Genomic DNA, 12,450 nt, shown 5'->3' with positions numbered 1-12,450 from the left:
TTACAGGGGATAGCTTATGTAACTGTGGAGGTTGATGGGATGATTAAGCTATGCTGCAAATGGTTATTACACTTTTTTTTGTTTCATTTGGTAGAAGGCTTGCCAGAGAGAGACAGTGAGGCAGAGAGCGAGGGAAGGTGAGAAAGCAACTCCACTGGGGAGTGCTCATGGCACCATCCTCCTCCATTTTCCTTCTCTTTGGGGATTTTGGGCACTCATATATATGAGCCTAGCATTGTTCCAAGCCATAGAGTCTGGGACTTGAACCCTGGAGTCGGCCATGTGGGATCTACCCAATTTAACCATGCCTCCAGTTGGCCCAGTTGTTATACATTTTAACTGGTTGTGCATGGAAATCTTTGCAAGAGTCTGATAAGAATGATGATAGCTTTGAAATACCATAAAGAATATACTTGTATGTTCATAGATTTTGTAATAGGTTGAATAGAGAAAAGTTCTATTTAGAGAGGCCAGCAAAGAAGTTGTTACTTATTTTTAACCTCAACCATTTCAGTATCAATGAAAAATGCTGTCTTTTTTATTGAAAAATCAAAATGATAGGAAAGATGGAGTTGGAGATTGAGATAATATATGGGAGCTTTTTACTAGCTTTGATGAGAAGACTCTTGACACTGCCCAATCTTGGGCATACAATCCAGTTAAAGAGCTGTCTCTCCTGTACTTAGGTCTTGAAATCCATACACTGAGAGGACAGAATATGGAATTCTAAATGTATCTCAACTATTGTTGCTGATAGGAGAGTCCAAAATAATCTAAAATTAAATAGATGATCCTATAATTTTGGGGTCTGTCTTTGGAATGGAATTAGATACTTATGTAATGTGCATATTTAGATAAGCAGTACATTTGTTCCTTAAAAATCTCTATGAAATTCTGTTTATTGAACTGTACCTTAGGAGTTTAATTGAATATTCCGAAAACAATATAATGAGAAGTCATGATTAAAATTTTTCCATTTCACTTTCATTTTAAGCCATGAATTTTGTCATTGAATATAACAACACTTTATTATTATTATTTATTTTGAGAAGTTTTTGCTATAGGGCACTTGCCCTCACCAGAAAGACAGAGAGAGACAGACAGAAAGTGAGAAATCACCCCCCAGGGGGGATGGCCACGCTGCAGCCTCTTCTCCTTCATTCTCCTCTTGCAATCTAGGGCATGCACTCACATGTGCCTGGTGTCAGTTTAAGCCACCGAGTCCAGGACTCTACCTGTGGTCAACTGTATGGGAGTCCAGTGACATAGCCATTATGCTAACTGTTGGTCCCACAACTCTTTTTTTTTTAAAGAATTATTTATTCATTAATTTATTTTAAATATGACCAGAGAGGGGCACACACAGAGAGAGAGGGAAAGTGAGAAAGCAAGCCACCAGGTCCAGGACTTGAACTGTGGTTGGCCATGTAGGTGTGTCCAGCGCCTTAACCACCATGCCACTTGCTGGTCCCTATAACAACTCTTATTGTAGCCTTACTTTACAACAAAGTTTACAAATCAGAGAAGGCTATAATTCACCTTGGAATTTCATTCATTCTATAATCACTTATTTAGTGATTATAGAATATTCTATTTCAGGTATTGTGGAAGATGTTGGCTACATTCAGAAAAAAATCCTTGTCCTCAATCGTGTCACAGTTTAGTAGAAGAGGGATGTACTGAGACTACTTACATGTTAATTTAATTTCCAGCCAATTCTAGCATTGGGAACAGTGCCAAGTCAAGAAGCAAATAAAATGCTTGTCCAGAGGCAAAGAGCCCTTTGGAAATGGGTGAAAGAGAAGAAAAGTGGGAAGACTTGGAGAATATGTCTGACAAGCAGTGTTTGGTTAGTTTCCTGCCTAGAAGGAAAGAAACAGTCTTCTTGGTAACATTCATGAAATGTCATCTGATTCATGTGATAGTCAAGGAAGTAGAGGAAATGACAGGAAACAGAATAGGCAAACAAAAAAGAAGAGCCAGGGAGAAGAGAAGAGTTGATCATAAACCAGGAAGTTGAGATTATTTATAGGAGGGCATGAGGCAAAAAAACCCCGAGAAACTGAACAGGGCTATACAGTGTATATATTAACATCAGCGATGAAGAAGAAAGTCAGTAGGAAAGAAACTCCTTAGAAGGTCTCCCAGTTTCAAAGGGATTAAGGATTAAGGAAAGAACAGCCAGCCATTTGGTGTACTAAAGTATTTCAGGAAGAAAGTGTTTTGATGTGAGAATTCCACCCCCCTTTTTTTTCTTTGCTATAGCGCACATGCGCTCTCCAGACAAACAAGAGAGAGACAGAGAGACAGAAAGCAAGAAATCACCCCCCAGGGGGGATGGCCATGCCACAATCCCTTCTCTTCCATTCTCCTCTTGGGATCTTGGGCACGCACACACATGCGCCTGGCGTGAGTTTAAGCCACCGGGTCTAGGACGCGAACCACGGTCGACTATGTGGGAGTCCAACGACATAGCCATTACGCTAACTGCTGGTCCCAATGAGAGAATCCCTCTTAAACCCTCCTCAGTCTTTTAAAAAAAAAAAAATTTTTTTTAATTTTTCATTTTATTTTCATTCATGAGAGAATCCCTCTTAAACCCTCCTCAGTTCTTTTTTAAAAAAAAAAATTTATTTTTTTAAATTTTTCATTTTATTTTCATTCTGGTTGTTTTTTTTTTTGTTTGTTTGTTTGTTTTTTTACATTCAGTCACTGTATAGCTTTACAGCATAGAAAATGAATTTTCCTAGTGTGAATATGCTGTACATTAGTCCAGTCAAAGATATTACCATTGGGACCAGCAGATGGCGTAATGGTTACATTACTGGACTCCCATGTAATGACCATGGTTAGTGTCCTGAACCCAGTGGCTTAAAATACTCTGGACATGTGTGTGTGTGTGTACCCAAAATCTTGAGAGGAGAATGGAGGAAAAGGGATTGTGGCATGGCTATCCCCCTGGGAGGTGATTTTTTGCTTTCTGTTTCTGTTTCTCCGTCTCTTCAGCCAGCGTACATACCTTATAGCAAAAATCTCTCTTAAAAAAAAAAAGATAATGGGGACCAGCAGATGGTGTGGTGGTTAGGGTGCTGGACACTCCCACATGGCCAACCACGGTTCGGGTCCTGGGCCTGGTGGCTTGCTTTTCCCACTTTCCTTCTCTGTCTGTCTTTGTCTGGTTAAATGAAAATAAATGAAATGAATAAATAAAATTAAAAAATATATATATTAACATAAACATTGTCTTCAACAGGTAACTTTTCATTTAGTATCTGTTGAACGTTTTGGTTTATTTTCTCCTTGGTTTACTCCCTCCCCTACCCCGACTTTCCACCCTCCTCCCACACTGTCTCTGGTATCCACAGTTGCTTTCTATGCTTTTATGCCTTCCAGTCTTTCAGTTTCTGCCACAGAGCACAATTTGAGAACATTTTTCTTATATACTTAATTACTTCTTTAGCTCATAATAGTATTTTAACTAGTGTAGTCACTTGCTTCTGATGTGTTTCAAACTTAAAGTCAGTGTTCTGCTGTGTAAATGGGGGAAAACAAAAAAATAAACTCAAATGACCTCTTCAAAATGGAATAGGTTGGGGAGAACGTAAAATGCATTACATATTGAGAAAGTTGTGGAAGGAAATGCGGAGGGAGTAAGCAGTGACTAGATAGGTAGGTGGTTGGATGCCTGTGATAAACCGTCACAGTTAATTTCCAGTAATAGCCTGCTGTGCTTCCTCTGTCTGTTTTTACCCCTTTCTCTGTAGAAAACAGTCCTGACTCCGTGGATTTCTTCTCGCAGCTCATGAGTTTTCGGCTAGACCTATGATCCCGCCTGTGAGACTTCACTGCACGTTTTCTCAAGTGTCTTCCTCCCGGATGTGTGGTACCTCACCATGGACCTGCTGCTTTAGCTTAGACGTGGCCAGCAATGAGTAGTAGTAAGGTAAGATTACTTGGATCTTCTTAACAAATTATAAATGCATATATCTATGTGTGTATAGATATATATGTCTTCATATTTTTTTGTCTCTGAAACTGCAAAATAGTTTGGACTTGTCTTGATTTTGTAGTGTTCATTATGTTATTTTCCTACGTGGTCAGGTTATATATAATTTTATATTTGTATTATTTATGTTTTGCCTGTCATTTATCCTAATGAATTTCATCCCATTTTTGATGTGATTATTGTGTTTCCCTAACTGACATTTATAGTGAGCAGAATCCCAATCTGTGTCTCTTTCTCAGCCTATGTATCCACCAGTTCTGTACTTTGGACTGCCTGCCACCAAGCTTAACATATTACATTTTTCTTCTCAAATATTTTCTCTTCCTTCTGGTTCCTGTATTTCCGGAAAGACTCTGAAGTCATATGGAATTAAACTTATGCTTAATTAAAAGTTGTGCAAAATTGGGTTGGCCCTGTAGCCTCTTGGTTAAGGGAGCCGGATTCCACATGGCCGACAAGGGTTTGAATTCTGATCTTGGTAGCTTGGAAAATACTCTGCATGTGTGTGTGTGTGTGTGTGTGTGTGTGTGCGCGCGCCCCAGATCCTGTCAGGATGGTGAAATGGGGGAGAAGGGATAGTATCGTGATCATTCCCCATTAGGGTTGCTTCCTCCTTGTCTCTTTCTCTTTGTCTCTCCATTTCCCCTGGCAAGCAAATGTACCCTCTAGCAATTTAAAAGAAAAAAAGTTACATAGAATTAAACTTCAGGGAAAAAAGCAAAATAATATTTTCTAGTACCTATTACCAATTTGCCAGATGCTTTATTTTCTAATGTTAATGAAATAACTAATGTTATTTTTAACGTTATATTTAAATGCCTTTTGATAACATGACCAATCCTTCAGCTAATGGGAAAGATAGTATTCTAAAAGGTTTCTGTGTTTGATACCAGTTGCTCAAACCCCCAAAATCTTGAGGTCATTCTCCAGTATATTTTCTCTCTTTCTATACCCAAGTGATCCACAAGGACTGTGAATTTTGATTCAAAAACAAACAACAACAACAACAACAACAAAAATCTCAAATTCACTCCCCTGTCCCTTGTAGCTTGCACGTTCCTTGAGGCCACTGCTGTCCTCCTCAGTTTTGGCTCCAGCCTGTCCATTCCTCATACCGAAAGGAGGTAATTTAGAGTCCGATACAGACTTACTGCCAAGCCCTTCAGATCCCTGAAGAGCTTTAATTATTTATGAGTTAAATTTCATCTGCCTTCACAGTCTTTTTATGAGTGAAAATAATCGGTGTATACTTTTGTATGTGTCTTAAGCCTCCTCTACCTTACTCTCTTTTAAAAGAGAGAAATCTTTTAACATTTTTGATCTGAAATCTGCCCAGACTGTTACCCGAAGTTCTGAAATATAATTTTCTTGTTTTTTTATTTTGGAGATTTTCTAACTCCCTACAATTAGCTGTTTACTAGACTAAACTCATTGAAAGTATCTAGTTTGTTTTAAATTGCGAGGATGTTCTCTTACCATCTTTTTGGTTTTGTGGCTTCATCAGAGCACATTTATATTTAGCCTCTTAGAGCTGATAGTTTAGGTACAAACTGAAATGGAACAGATATTAAAATGAATCTAATTGCATTTCTTGTTTGTGCTACATTAATTAGTAGTTCTACTTTCTTTCATTTTTTTTCCTCTGAAGATTTTTTAAGCTATTTCTCCAAAGAGGGAAGTTAATATTTATTATTTCTGCTTAATATGAGAGGAATTTGGCTAACTATTTAAGATTCTTGTTTTATTTTATCTTTACAACACTCTTGTGGGTTTTCTACCTTACAGTTGGTTATTTTTGGGTTTTAGAGCTGAGAGTTAGTAGTAGAATAAGGGAGCTGTATACCTGGAGATGGTCTACTTCCTTCTCCCTCAGCTGGGACCCACGAGGTTCTGAGGCCCACCGAGATCCTGCAGCTGCTTTTCGTAATTGTTACAACTAGCACTGCTGCTTCTGCCCTGTGCTCTGTCAGGCCGACTGCCTCTGTGCTTTCTGTCTTCCTGCCCCTCAGCATTTTATTTTGACAATGTTCGGTGCTACTGCAAATTGAAAATACAGGTTGCTGAACACCCGTATTACCTTTCATCTGAATTTACTCTGTTAACATCTTGCCATTTTTTTAAAATTTGTTATTGCTTTCTTTATTATTCTAATTTATTTTATACATTCAATTATTGTACATCACTATAGCTTATGAAATGAATTACCCAACATGAATAAACTTCACACCAGTCCAGTTGCAGACATCATACACGTTATCAACAGACAGTACTCCATTTCTGTGTCTCCTAAATGTCTTCCCCCCTGTTTTTCTCCTTGATTCCGATGCTGTCACTCTCCGCTATCTCCCACCCTCTTTCCACACTGTGTCCAGTACCCGTAACTGTTCTCCATGCCTCTATATCCTTCAGTATTTCAGTTTCTGCCATAGAGTGCAGACAGTCAGTGGAGACGTACAGTGTCTCTCCTTCATAGCCTGGCTTGCTTCACTCAGCAGTAAATCTTCCATATTAGTCCACTTTCTTCCTTCCTTTCTTTAGTTTAATTATTATTATTTTTTTCTTTTTTTGGAGAGCTTTTTGCTATAGGGCGCATGCGCTCACCAGACAGACAGAGAGAGACATAGAGACAGAAAGCGAGAAATCACCTCCAGGGGGGATGGCCATGCCGCAATCCCTTCTCCTCCATTCTCCTCTCGGGATCTTGGGCACGCACGCACACGCACCCAGTGTGAATTTTAAGCCACCAGGTCCGGGATGCGAACCGCGGTCGACTACGTGGGAGTCCAGCGACATAGCCATTATGCTAACTGCTGGTCCCGTCTTTTGTTTAATTATTATTTTTTTAAAAAGTTTGCTATAGGGTGTATGTGCTTGCTGAAGAGAGACAGAGAAAGAATGAAAGTGAGATTTCATCCCCCAGGAGGGATGGCCACATTGCAGTCCCGTCTCCTTCATTCTCCTTTTGGGATTTGAGGCATACACGCACACATACATGGTGTGTTTTTCAAACTGCTGGGCTGGAACTCACCATGCAGTTGGCCATGTGGGATCCTTGAACCATCATGCCATATGCTAGCTGGCCATTTTCTTTCTTTAGATTTTTACATATTTTAAAAACCAACTGAAACCATATTAAAGACATCATTATAATTGAAACATTTTAGCATGGAGAGCCTAGAATATGCATCATAGGAATAATTTCCTACCTAATCATAATTCCAATATCACATATAAAAAATTAACATTAATTGAAGGATGTATTTGTTTTAGACCATTTGTGCTCTCTGGAGCCTCTTTTGTAAGAGCACTATTCCATCTATGAAGGCTCTGCCTCATCATACCCCAAAAGCCCCATCCCTTAATACCACCTCTGTGAGGGTTAAGTTCTAACATATGAGTTTCTGAGGGACATATGCGTTTAAACCATAGAACTGTTCAGGGTAATGGTCCGTGTTTGGCTCTTCCAGGTTGTCCTTGAATTTTGTGTGTGTGTGTGTGTGTGTGTGTGTGTGTGTGTGTGTGTGTATGTGTGTTTAAATCCAGGATTCAATCAGGTTTCTTGCATTACACTTTTATTTTATTTTATTTTTTTAATTTGCCAGAGGGCCTGTTACACTAAGCAATCAGAATAATGTTATCCACTCTCTACTTCCTGAGTCTCAGGATACAGGTGGTGGGATGTCTAGAAGGTGAGGCTCCCACTTGAGAGCAGTGTATTTGGGGAGGCAGGTTTCAGATGAAGTGAAGAGTTGGAGGGTAGAAACTTAGGGGCATTTGAAAGAAATTTTAGAGCAACTAATGCAAAGATTGAGTAGAAGAATAATTTAGGAGGAAACGGTTATAAGGGCATGACAAAGAGAAAGGATAGAGTGGGAGTAGGGATAAGGGTTTTTTTTGTTTGTTTGTTTGTTTTTGAGAGGTTTTTGCTATAGGGTGCGTGTGCTCGCCAGAAAGAGAGACAGAAAGGGAGAAATCACCCCTGGCAGAGGGGGATGGCCATGCTGCAATCCCTTCTCCTACATTCCCCTCTTGGGATCTAGGGCACATACACACATGCGCCTGGTGTGCATTTAAGCCACCAGGTCTGGGACTCGAAGCCCAGTTGACTACATGGGAGTGCAGCAATGTAGCCATTACGCTATCTGTTAGTGCCTGGATAAGAATTTTTCTTTTGGCAAAAGACTGGATAAGCCTCCAAAACCAAGAATGGAATGAGTGCTCTTTGTTCCCGTTCTGAGCAGTGGTTCAAGGTTTACTGCTCTGGGCTTCTTGAAGGGCTGTGTCACTACGAGGTAGAGACTGGTTATGGCTTAGTCATGGAAATGAGGACCGAGTGAACCTGGTTGGTGGCCCTCCTGCTCGTGTGCGCCTTATTGAACACGTTTGACAGTACGAATAGGGATTTCAAGATTACTTTGATTTCTCCCAAACTATTACTCTATTTGAAGAAAAAACTTGTTTGCTTTCATTTGAAAACTGAAGTCTCTCATAGTAATTGATCCTACAGGAAAGGAGAACATTAAAAGGTACCTAGGTAGCAGTTAACTTTCTGTTTTAGAAAACAATGTACACAAGGTTCCATGCATTATGGCCATATGTCATCTTTTTCATTTTTTCCCCCCATTTTCCTTTAATTAGTAATTTTTTTTTTAGAGGTTTTTGCTATAGGGCGCATGCGCTCGCCAGACAGAGAGAGACAGAGAGACAGAAAGCGAGAAATCACCCCCCCCCCCGGGGGGATGGCCACGCCACAATCCCTTCTCCTCCATTCTCCTCTCGGGATCTTGGGCACACACGCACACGTACCTGGCGTGAGTTTTAAGCGGGTCCAGGACTCGAACCGTGGTCAACTACGTGGGAGTCCAGCAACATAGCCATTACACTAACTGCTGGTCCCTAATTAGTAATATTTTTACATACACAATCCCTGTCTTCCCACCTCTGTACCCTTGTTCCTACTAAAACTCCGACTTAGAAAGTAAACCTCCACTGCTTGCTCATCCATTTGTTCTATGCTCTCTCATCCTTGGTTATTAATGAGTACTTTTTACTAAATCTCAATGCCAGACTCATTAAATAGTTTATCTCAGCTAATCTTCACAACCACCTTACTGAGTAGGTATCATTAGCCCCATTGTAAAGAAAAGAAGACCAAGCTACCAGGAGGTAGTTAAAGTGTATGGTTTTATAGGTGGTAAGTGATAAGTTAGAATCTGAACCCAGGACTGTGTTTCTAAAGTCACCTGGTCTGTACATCTATGTACAGAAACAGATATACACAGGGGCTCTTATTGTGCATACATTGGAGGTGTTTTCTTTTCTTTTTTTCTTTGTTAGGATTTTTTTTTTCTTTTGCCCTAGGGCATATGTGCTTGTTGGAGAGAGACAGAGATAGAGAGGGAGAGTGAGAAGTTGCTCCCCAGGGCAGGTGGCCACACCACGGTTCCTTCTCCTTCATTCTCCTCTCAGGATTTTGGGCACTTATGCACATGTGCCCGGCATGATTTTCAAGCCACTGAGTCTGGTACTCAAACTGTGGTCTGCCATGTGAGAATCCAGCGCCTTAACCGCCACGCCACCTGCTGGCCCCCAGAGGTGTTCTTTTAATAAAGCCTTCCAGAGCATCCTGCTGGGCTCTGCTGCTTGCTCTGTGTCTTTGCAGCACTCTGTGCCCCAGGCTTTTATATCCAGCAGAGCCTTTCTTTGTGGCCTCTGGGAAGTCGTGCATCCTCCCTCCATATCCCCACTGAGCTCAGAACCCATCTGTATTTGTGCACTGGTCAAGTAGATGGCAGTTATTTGTCTCAACATTGGTCACCTCTTTTCTACTTCTTGAGACCAGGGACTATACTCTTTCATTTTGATATTTTTAGCACTAAGAAATATGCCTCATGAATAGGTGCTCAATACATGCTTGCTGAGTGAATGTTGAATTAAGTGAATTAATTAGTTGTATCATTGTTACCTGTGGACATTTCTCTATTCCTGCTATTCAGTAAATCATTTGAAAGTAGTAATCCAGATGGTATTACTGTTGTGTCCTGACCAATTTTCTCTTACATGGTTACTCAATAAATACCTATTGACTTATAGCAATACTTTAAAGAAAGAAATTGTTATTAATTCTGCTTTCCTTAAATAATTTTAAATACCAATATTTCAGATATTTGTAAAATAAAGAGATCAGCACAGGTTGGTAGTGCGGTTGGTGATAGCAGTGGTGGAGGCCACATTGCTGAACGTGGGCGTGGCTCTCCCGGTCTACCTGGGAATGCACGTGTGCCCTGGGTCTGAAGGAGCTGGGGGTTGGAAGTGGGGTTATCTTGGTTTGAAGGGACCCTGTCAAGACTACTTCTCTTTCTCTCTCTTGTGTGTGCTCACACTCTCTGTCATGATTCATAATGAAAAAGATAAGCTGATTTAAAAGCAGACATGTTCATTTGTTTATGGACTTGGAAGGCTTTTATTTGGTGTGTTCTCTCAGTGGAAGATTATTAGCCATCACTGTTGTTCCAGTAGGCTGACCAGTCCAGTGCTGTTTCACTTGCATCTAACTTTTATTTTACATTGAGCTAGAAGTGATACTTTCTAATAAAGAAAGCACAGAAAGGTTTTTAAATACTATGCCTGTAAGGTGGCCAAGGTCAGTGTATATTACCTGGTAGCAAATATTGTCTTAGTAGTTAAACGAGTGACTGTAGATTCCTGCCTAGATTGAAGTGCTGCTGAGAAAAGACCTCGTTTTATATTTATGTGAAGCCGTGTTTTTGGTTTGTGTCTGTGGTCATTACTTGCATGCTTGGTGGCTTTTTGTGACTTTGTTTTTGTCTTGATGTAAGCAGCTTCTTATTTTGCTCAAACAGGGTTACTATTTCTGATTCTGTCAGTGTTGAAATTAGCTGCAAGGTAAGAAATACCTTCAGGCAGTTTGTTTTATATATTAACTGGTTAATGATTTTATAGTCTTTATCACTATACAAATATATTATGATAATAGAACTTGAACCCTAAATTGATTTGTATACGTGTTATGAGTTAAGGATTATAAATTTAGACCCTACTGAATTGGTTTTTGCTTATGAGAATATCAGTTGGGGCAGAGCGAAGGATTTCCTTTTCTATTACATAGATTTTATTTACTTATTTGCCTGTTTTTCTACTTAGCATCCCTTTAGTGATATACTTGAATTTTTATCAATGTTAAAATAAAGGAAGGCTGATTTTGTAGACTAGTGGGTTCGGGACCAGATCCCACACTGGTCAGGGAACCAGTCATGGTTCCAAACTGGCTAGGTGGCTTGAGGAACACACTGACCAGCATGTGTGCACATATGTGCTTGGGATTCCAGTGGGATGAAGAAAAAGAAGGGATTGCAGCGTGACTATATGCCCTTGGGGGGTACTTTTAGTGTCTCTGATCAGCGATTGCACCCTCTGGACATTAGAAAAAGAAAATAATTAAACAAATATTTTTGACCTTAAACCATCAACTGTGTTAAAATAAACTGTCCTCAAATATGCATTTTTTAAAAAATTTCGATACGAACAGTTTTACTGTTTTTTTTTTTTCTCCTGCAACTTTTTTCTTAATTACTTAACATTCATTCCCTGAGCATCATTACAACATACTAAATATGGTTTCCCATCTAGAATAGACTGCATAGTGGCTTAATCATGCATGTTATCATCAATAATATTCCATTTCTACTTTCATACATATGTATATGTATATATGTGTTTTTTACCACATGTTTGACCCTCTGTCCTTTCCCACTCTCCTATTACACCATCTGCTGCTATGTACAGTTGTCTTCCATTCCTTTTCCCCCAAAATTTTGTTGATCATACAATATCATAAGTAATCTAACTACTTTCAATAGCAAGTTCAGCTGGTAATTTCAAGAAAAGCAGTTTTGAACTGGTAATGATATTTCCTTGAAACTTAAAGCCTAGAAACAGGTTAGTATTCTGTTCTAATAGTAGATATATGCACCTATTGACAGCTCAAGACAGGACAAAAATCCTTTAAAACTGGACAACAAAGCTTAGAAGAAAAGCAGCAATATTTTAGTCAAGTCACAGAATGTTGTTTCATCAGTTCAGTCTCATGTACTTAATCTTTCTTCTGTTGAGGTTCGATCTTCCAGATTGAATTCTGGGATATAATATTCATCTCCAGACATTGTCCCTACAATTAAGTTGCCCATTTTCTTAGTTTTTGAACTTTTATTTCTGTGTATCTGCATTTAATTTTACTGACATAGCACTCCCTAAAGAACTTCTTGGAGATCTGATCTGGTGCTGGTAAATTCTTTCAGGTTTTGTTTATCTGGGAATGTTCGAGTCTTTTCTTCCCAAATGAACGATAATCTTGCTGAGTACAGTATTCTCGGTTGAAATTGTTTTTCCCTTAACACGTTGAATATATTTTCCCATTCTTTCCT

General features: G+C 39.5%; 1 protein-coding gene across 1 annotated transcript in view; it reads left to right on the top strand.

Annotated features, from left to right (window-relative positions):
• Positions 1-3,758: 3,758 nt before the first annotated feature.
• The window catches only part of LOC102469392 (tyrosine-protein kinase Fer), a gene marked incomplete at its 3' end in the record, with an annotated part of 168,685 nt that continues 159,993 nt past the window's right edge, over positions 3,759-12,450 (top strand). Inside the window, 1 exon segment of the mRNA XM_027770707.1 lies at positions 3,759-3,943.

Source organism: Tupaia chinensis, unplaced genomic scaffold (genome assembly GCF_000334495.1).
Source record: "Tupaia chinensis unplaced genomic scaffold, TupChi_1.0 Scaffold000155_1, whole genome shotgun sequence".
Taxonomy (NCBI): domain Eukaryota; kingdom Metazoa; phylum Chordata; class Mammalia; order Scandentia; family Tupaiidae; genus Tupaia; species Tupaia belangeri.
The sequence above is the reverse complement of the archived record's forward strand: the minus strand, read 5'-3'. Positions and strand labels throughout refer to the sequence as shown.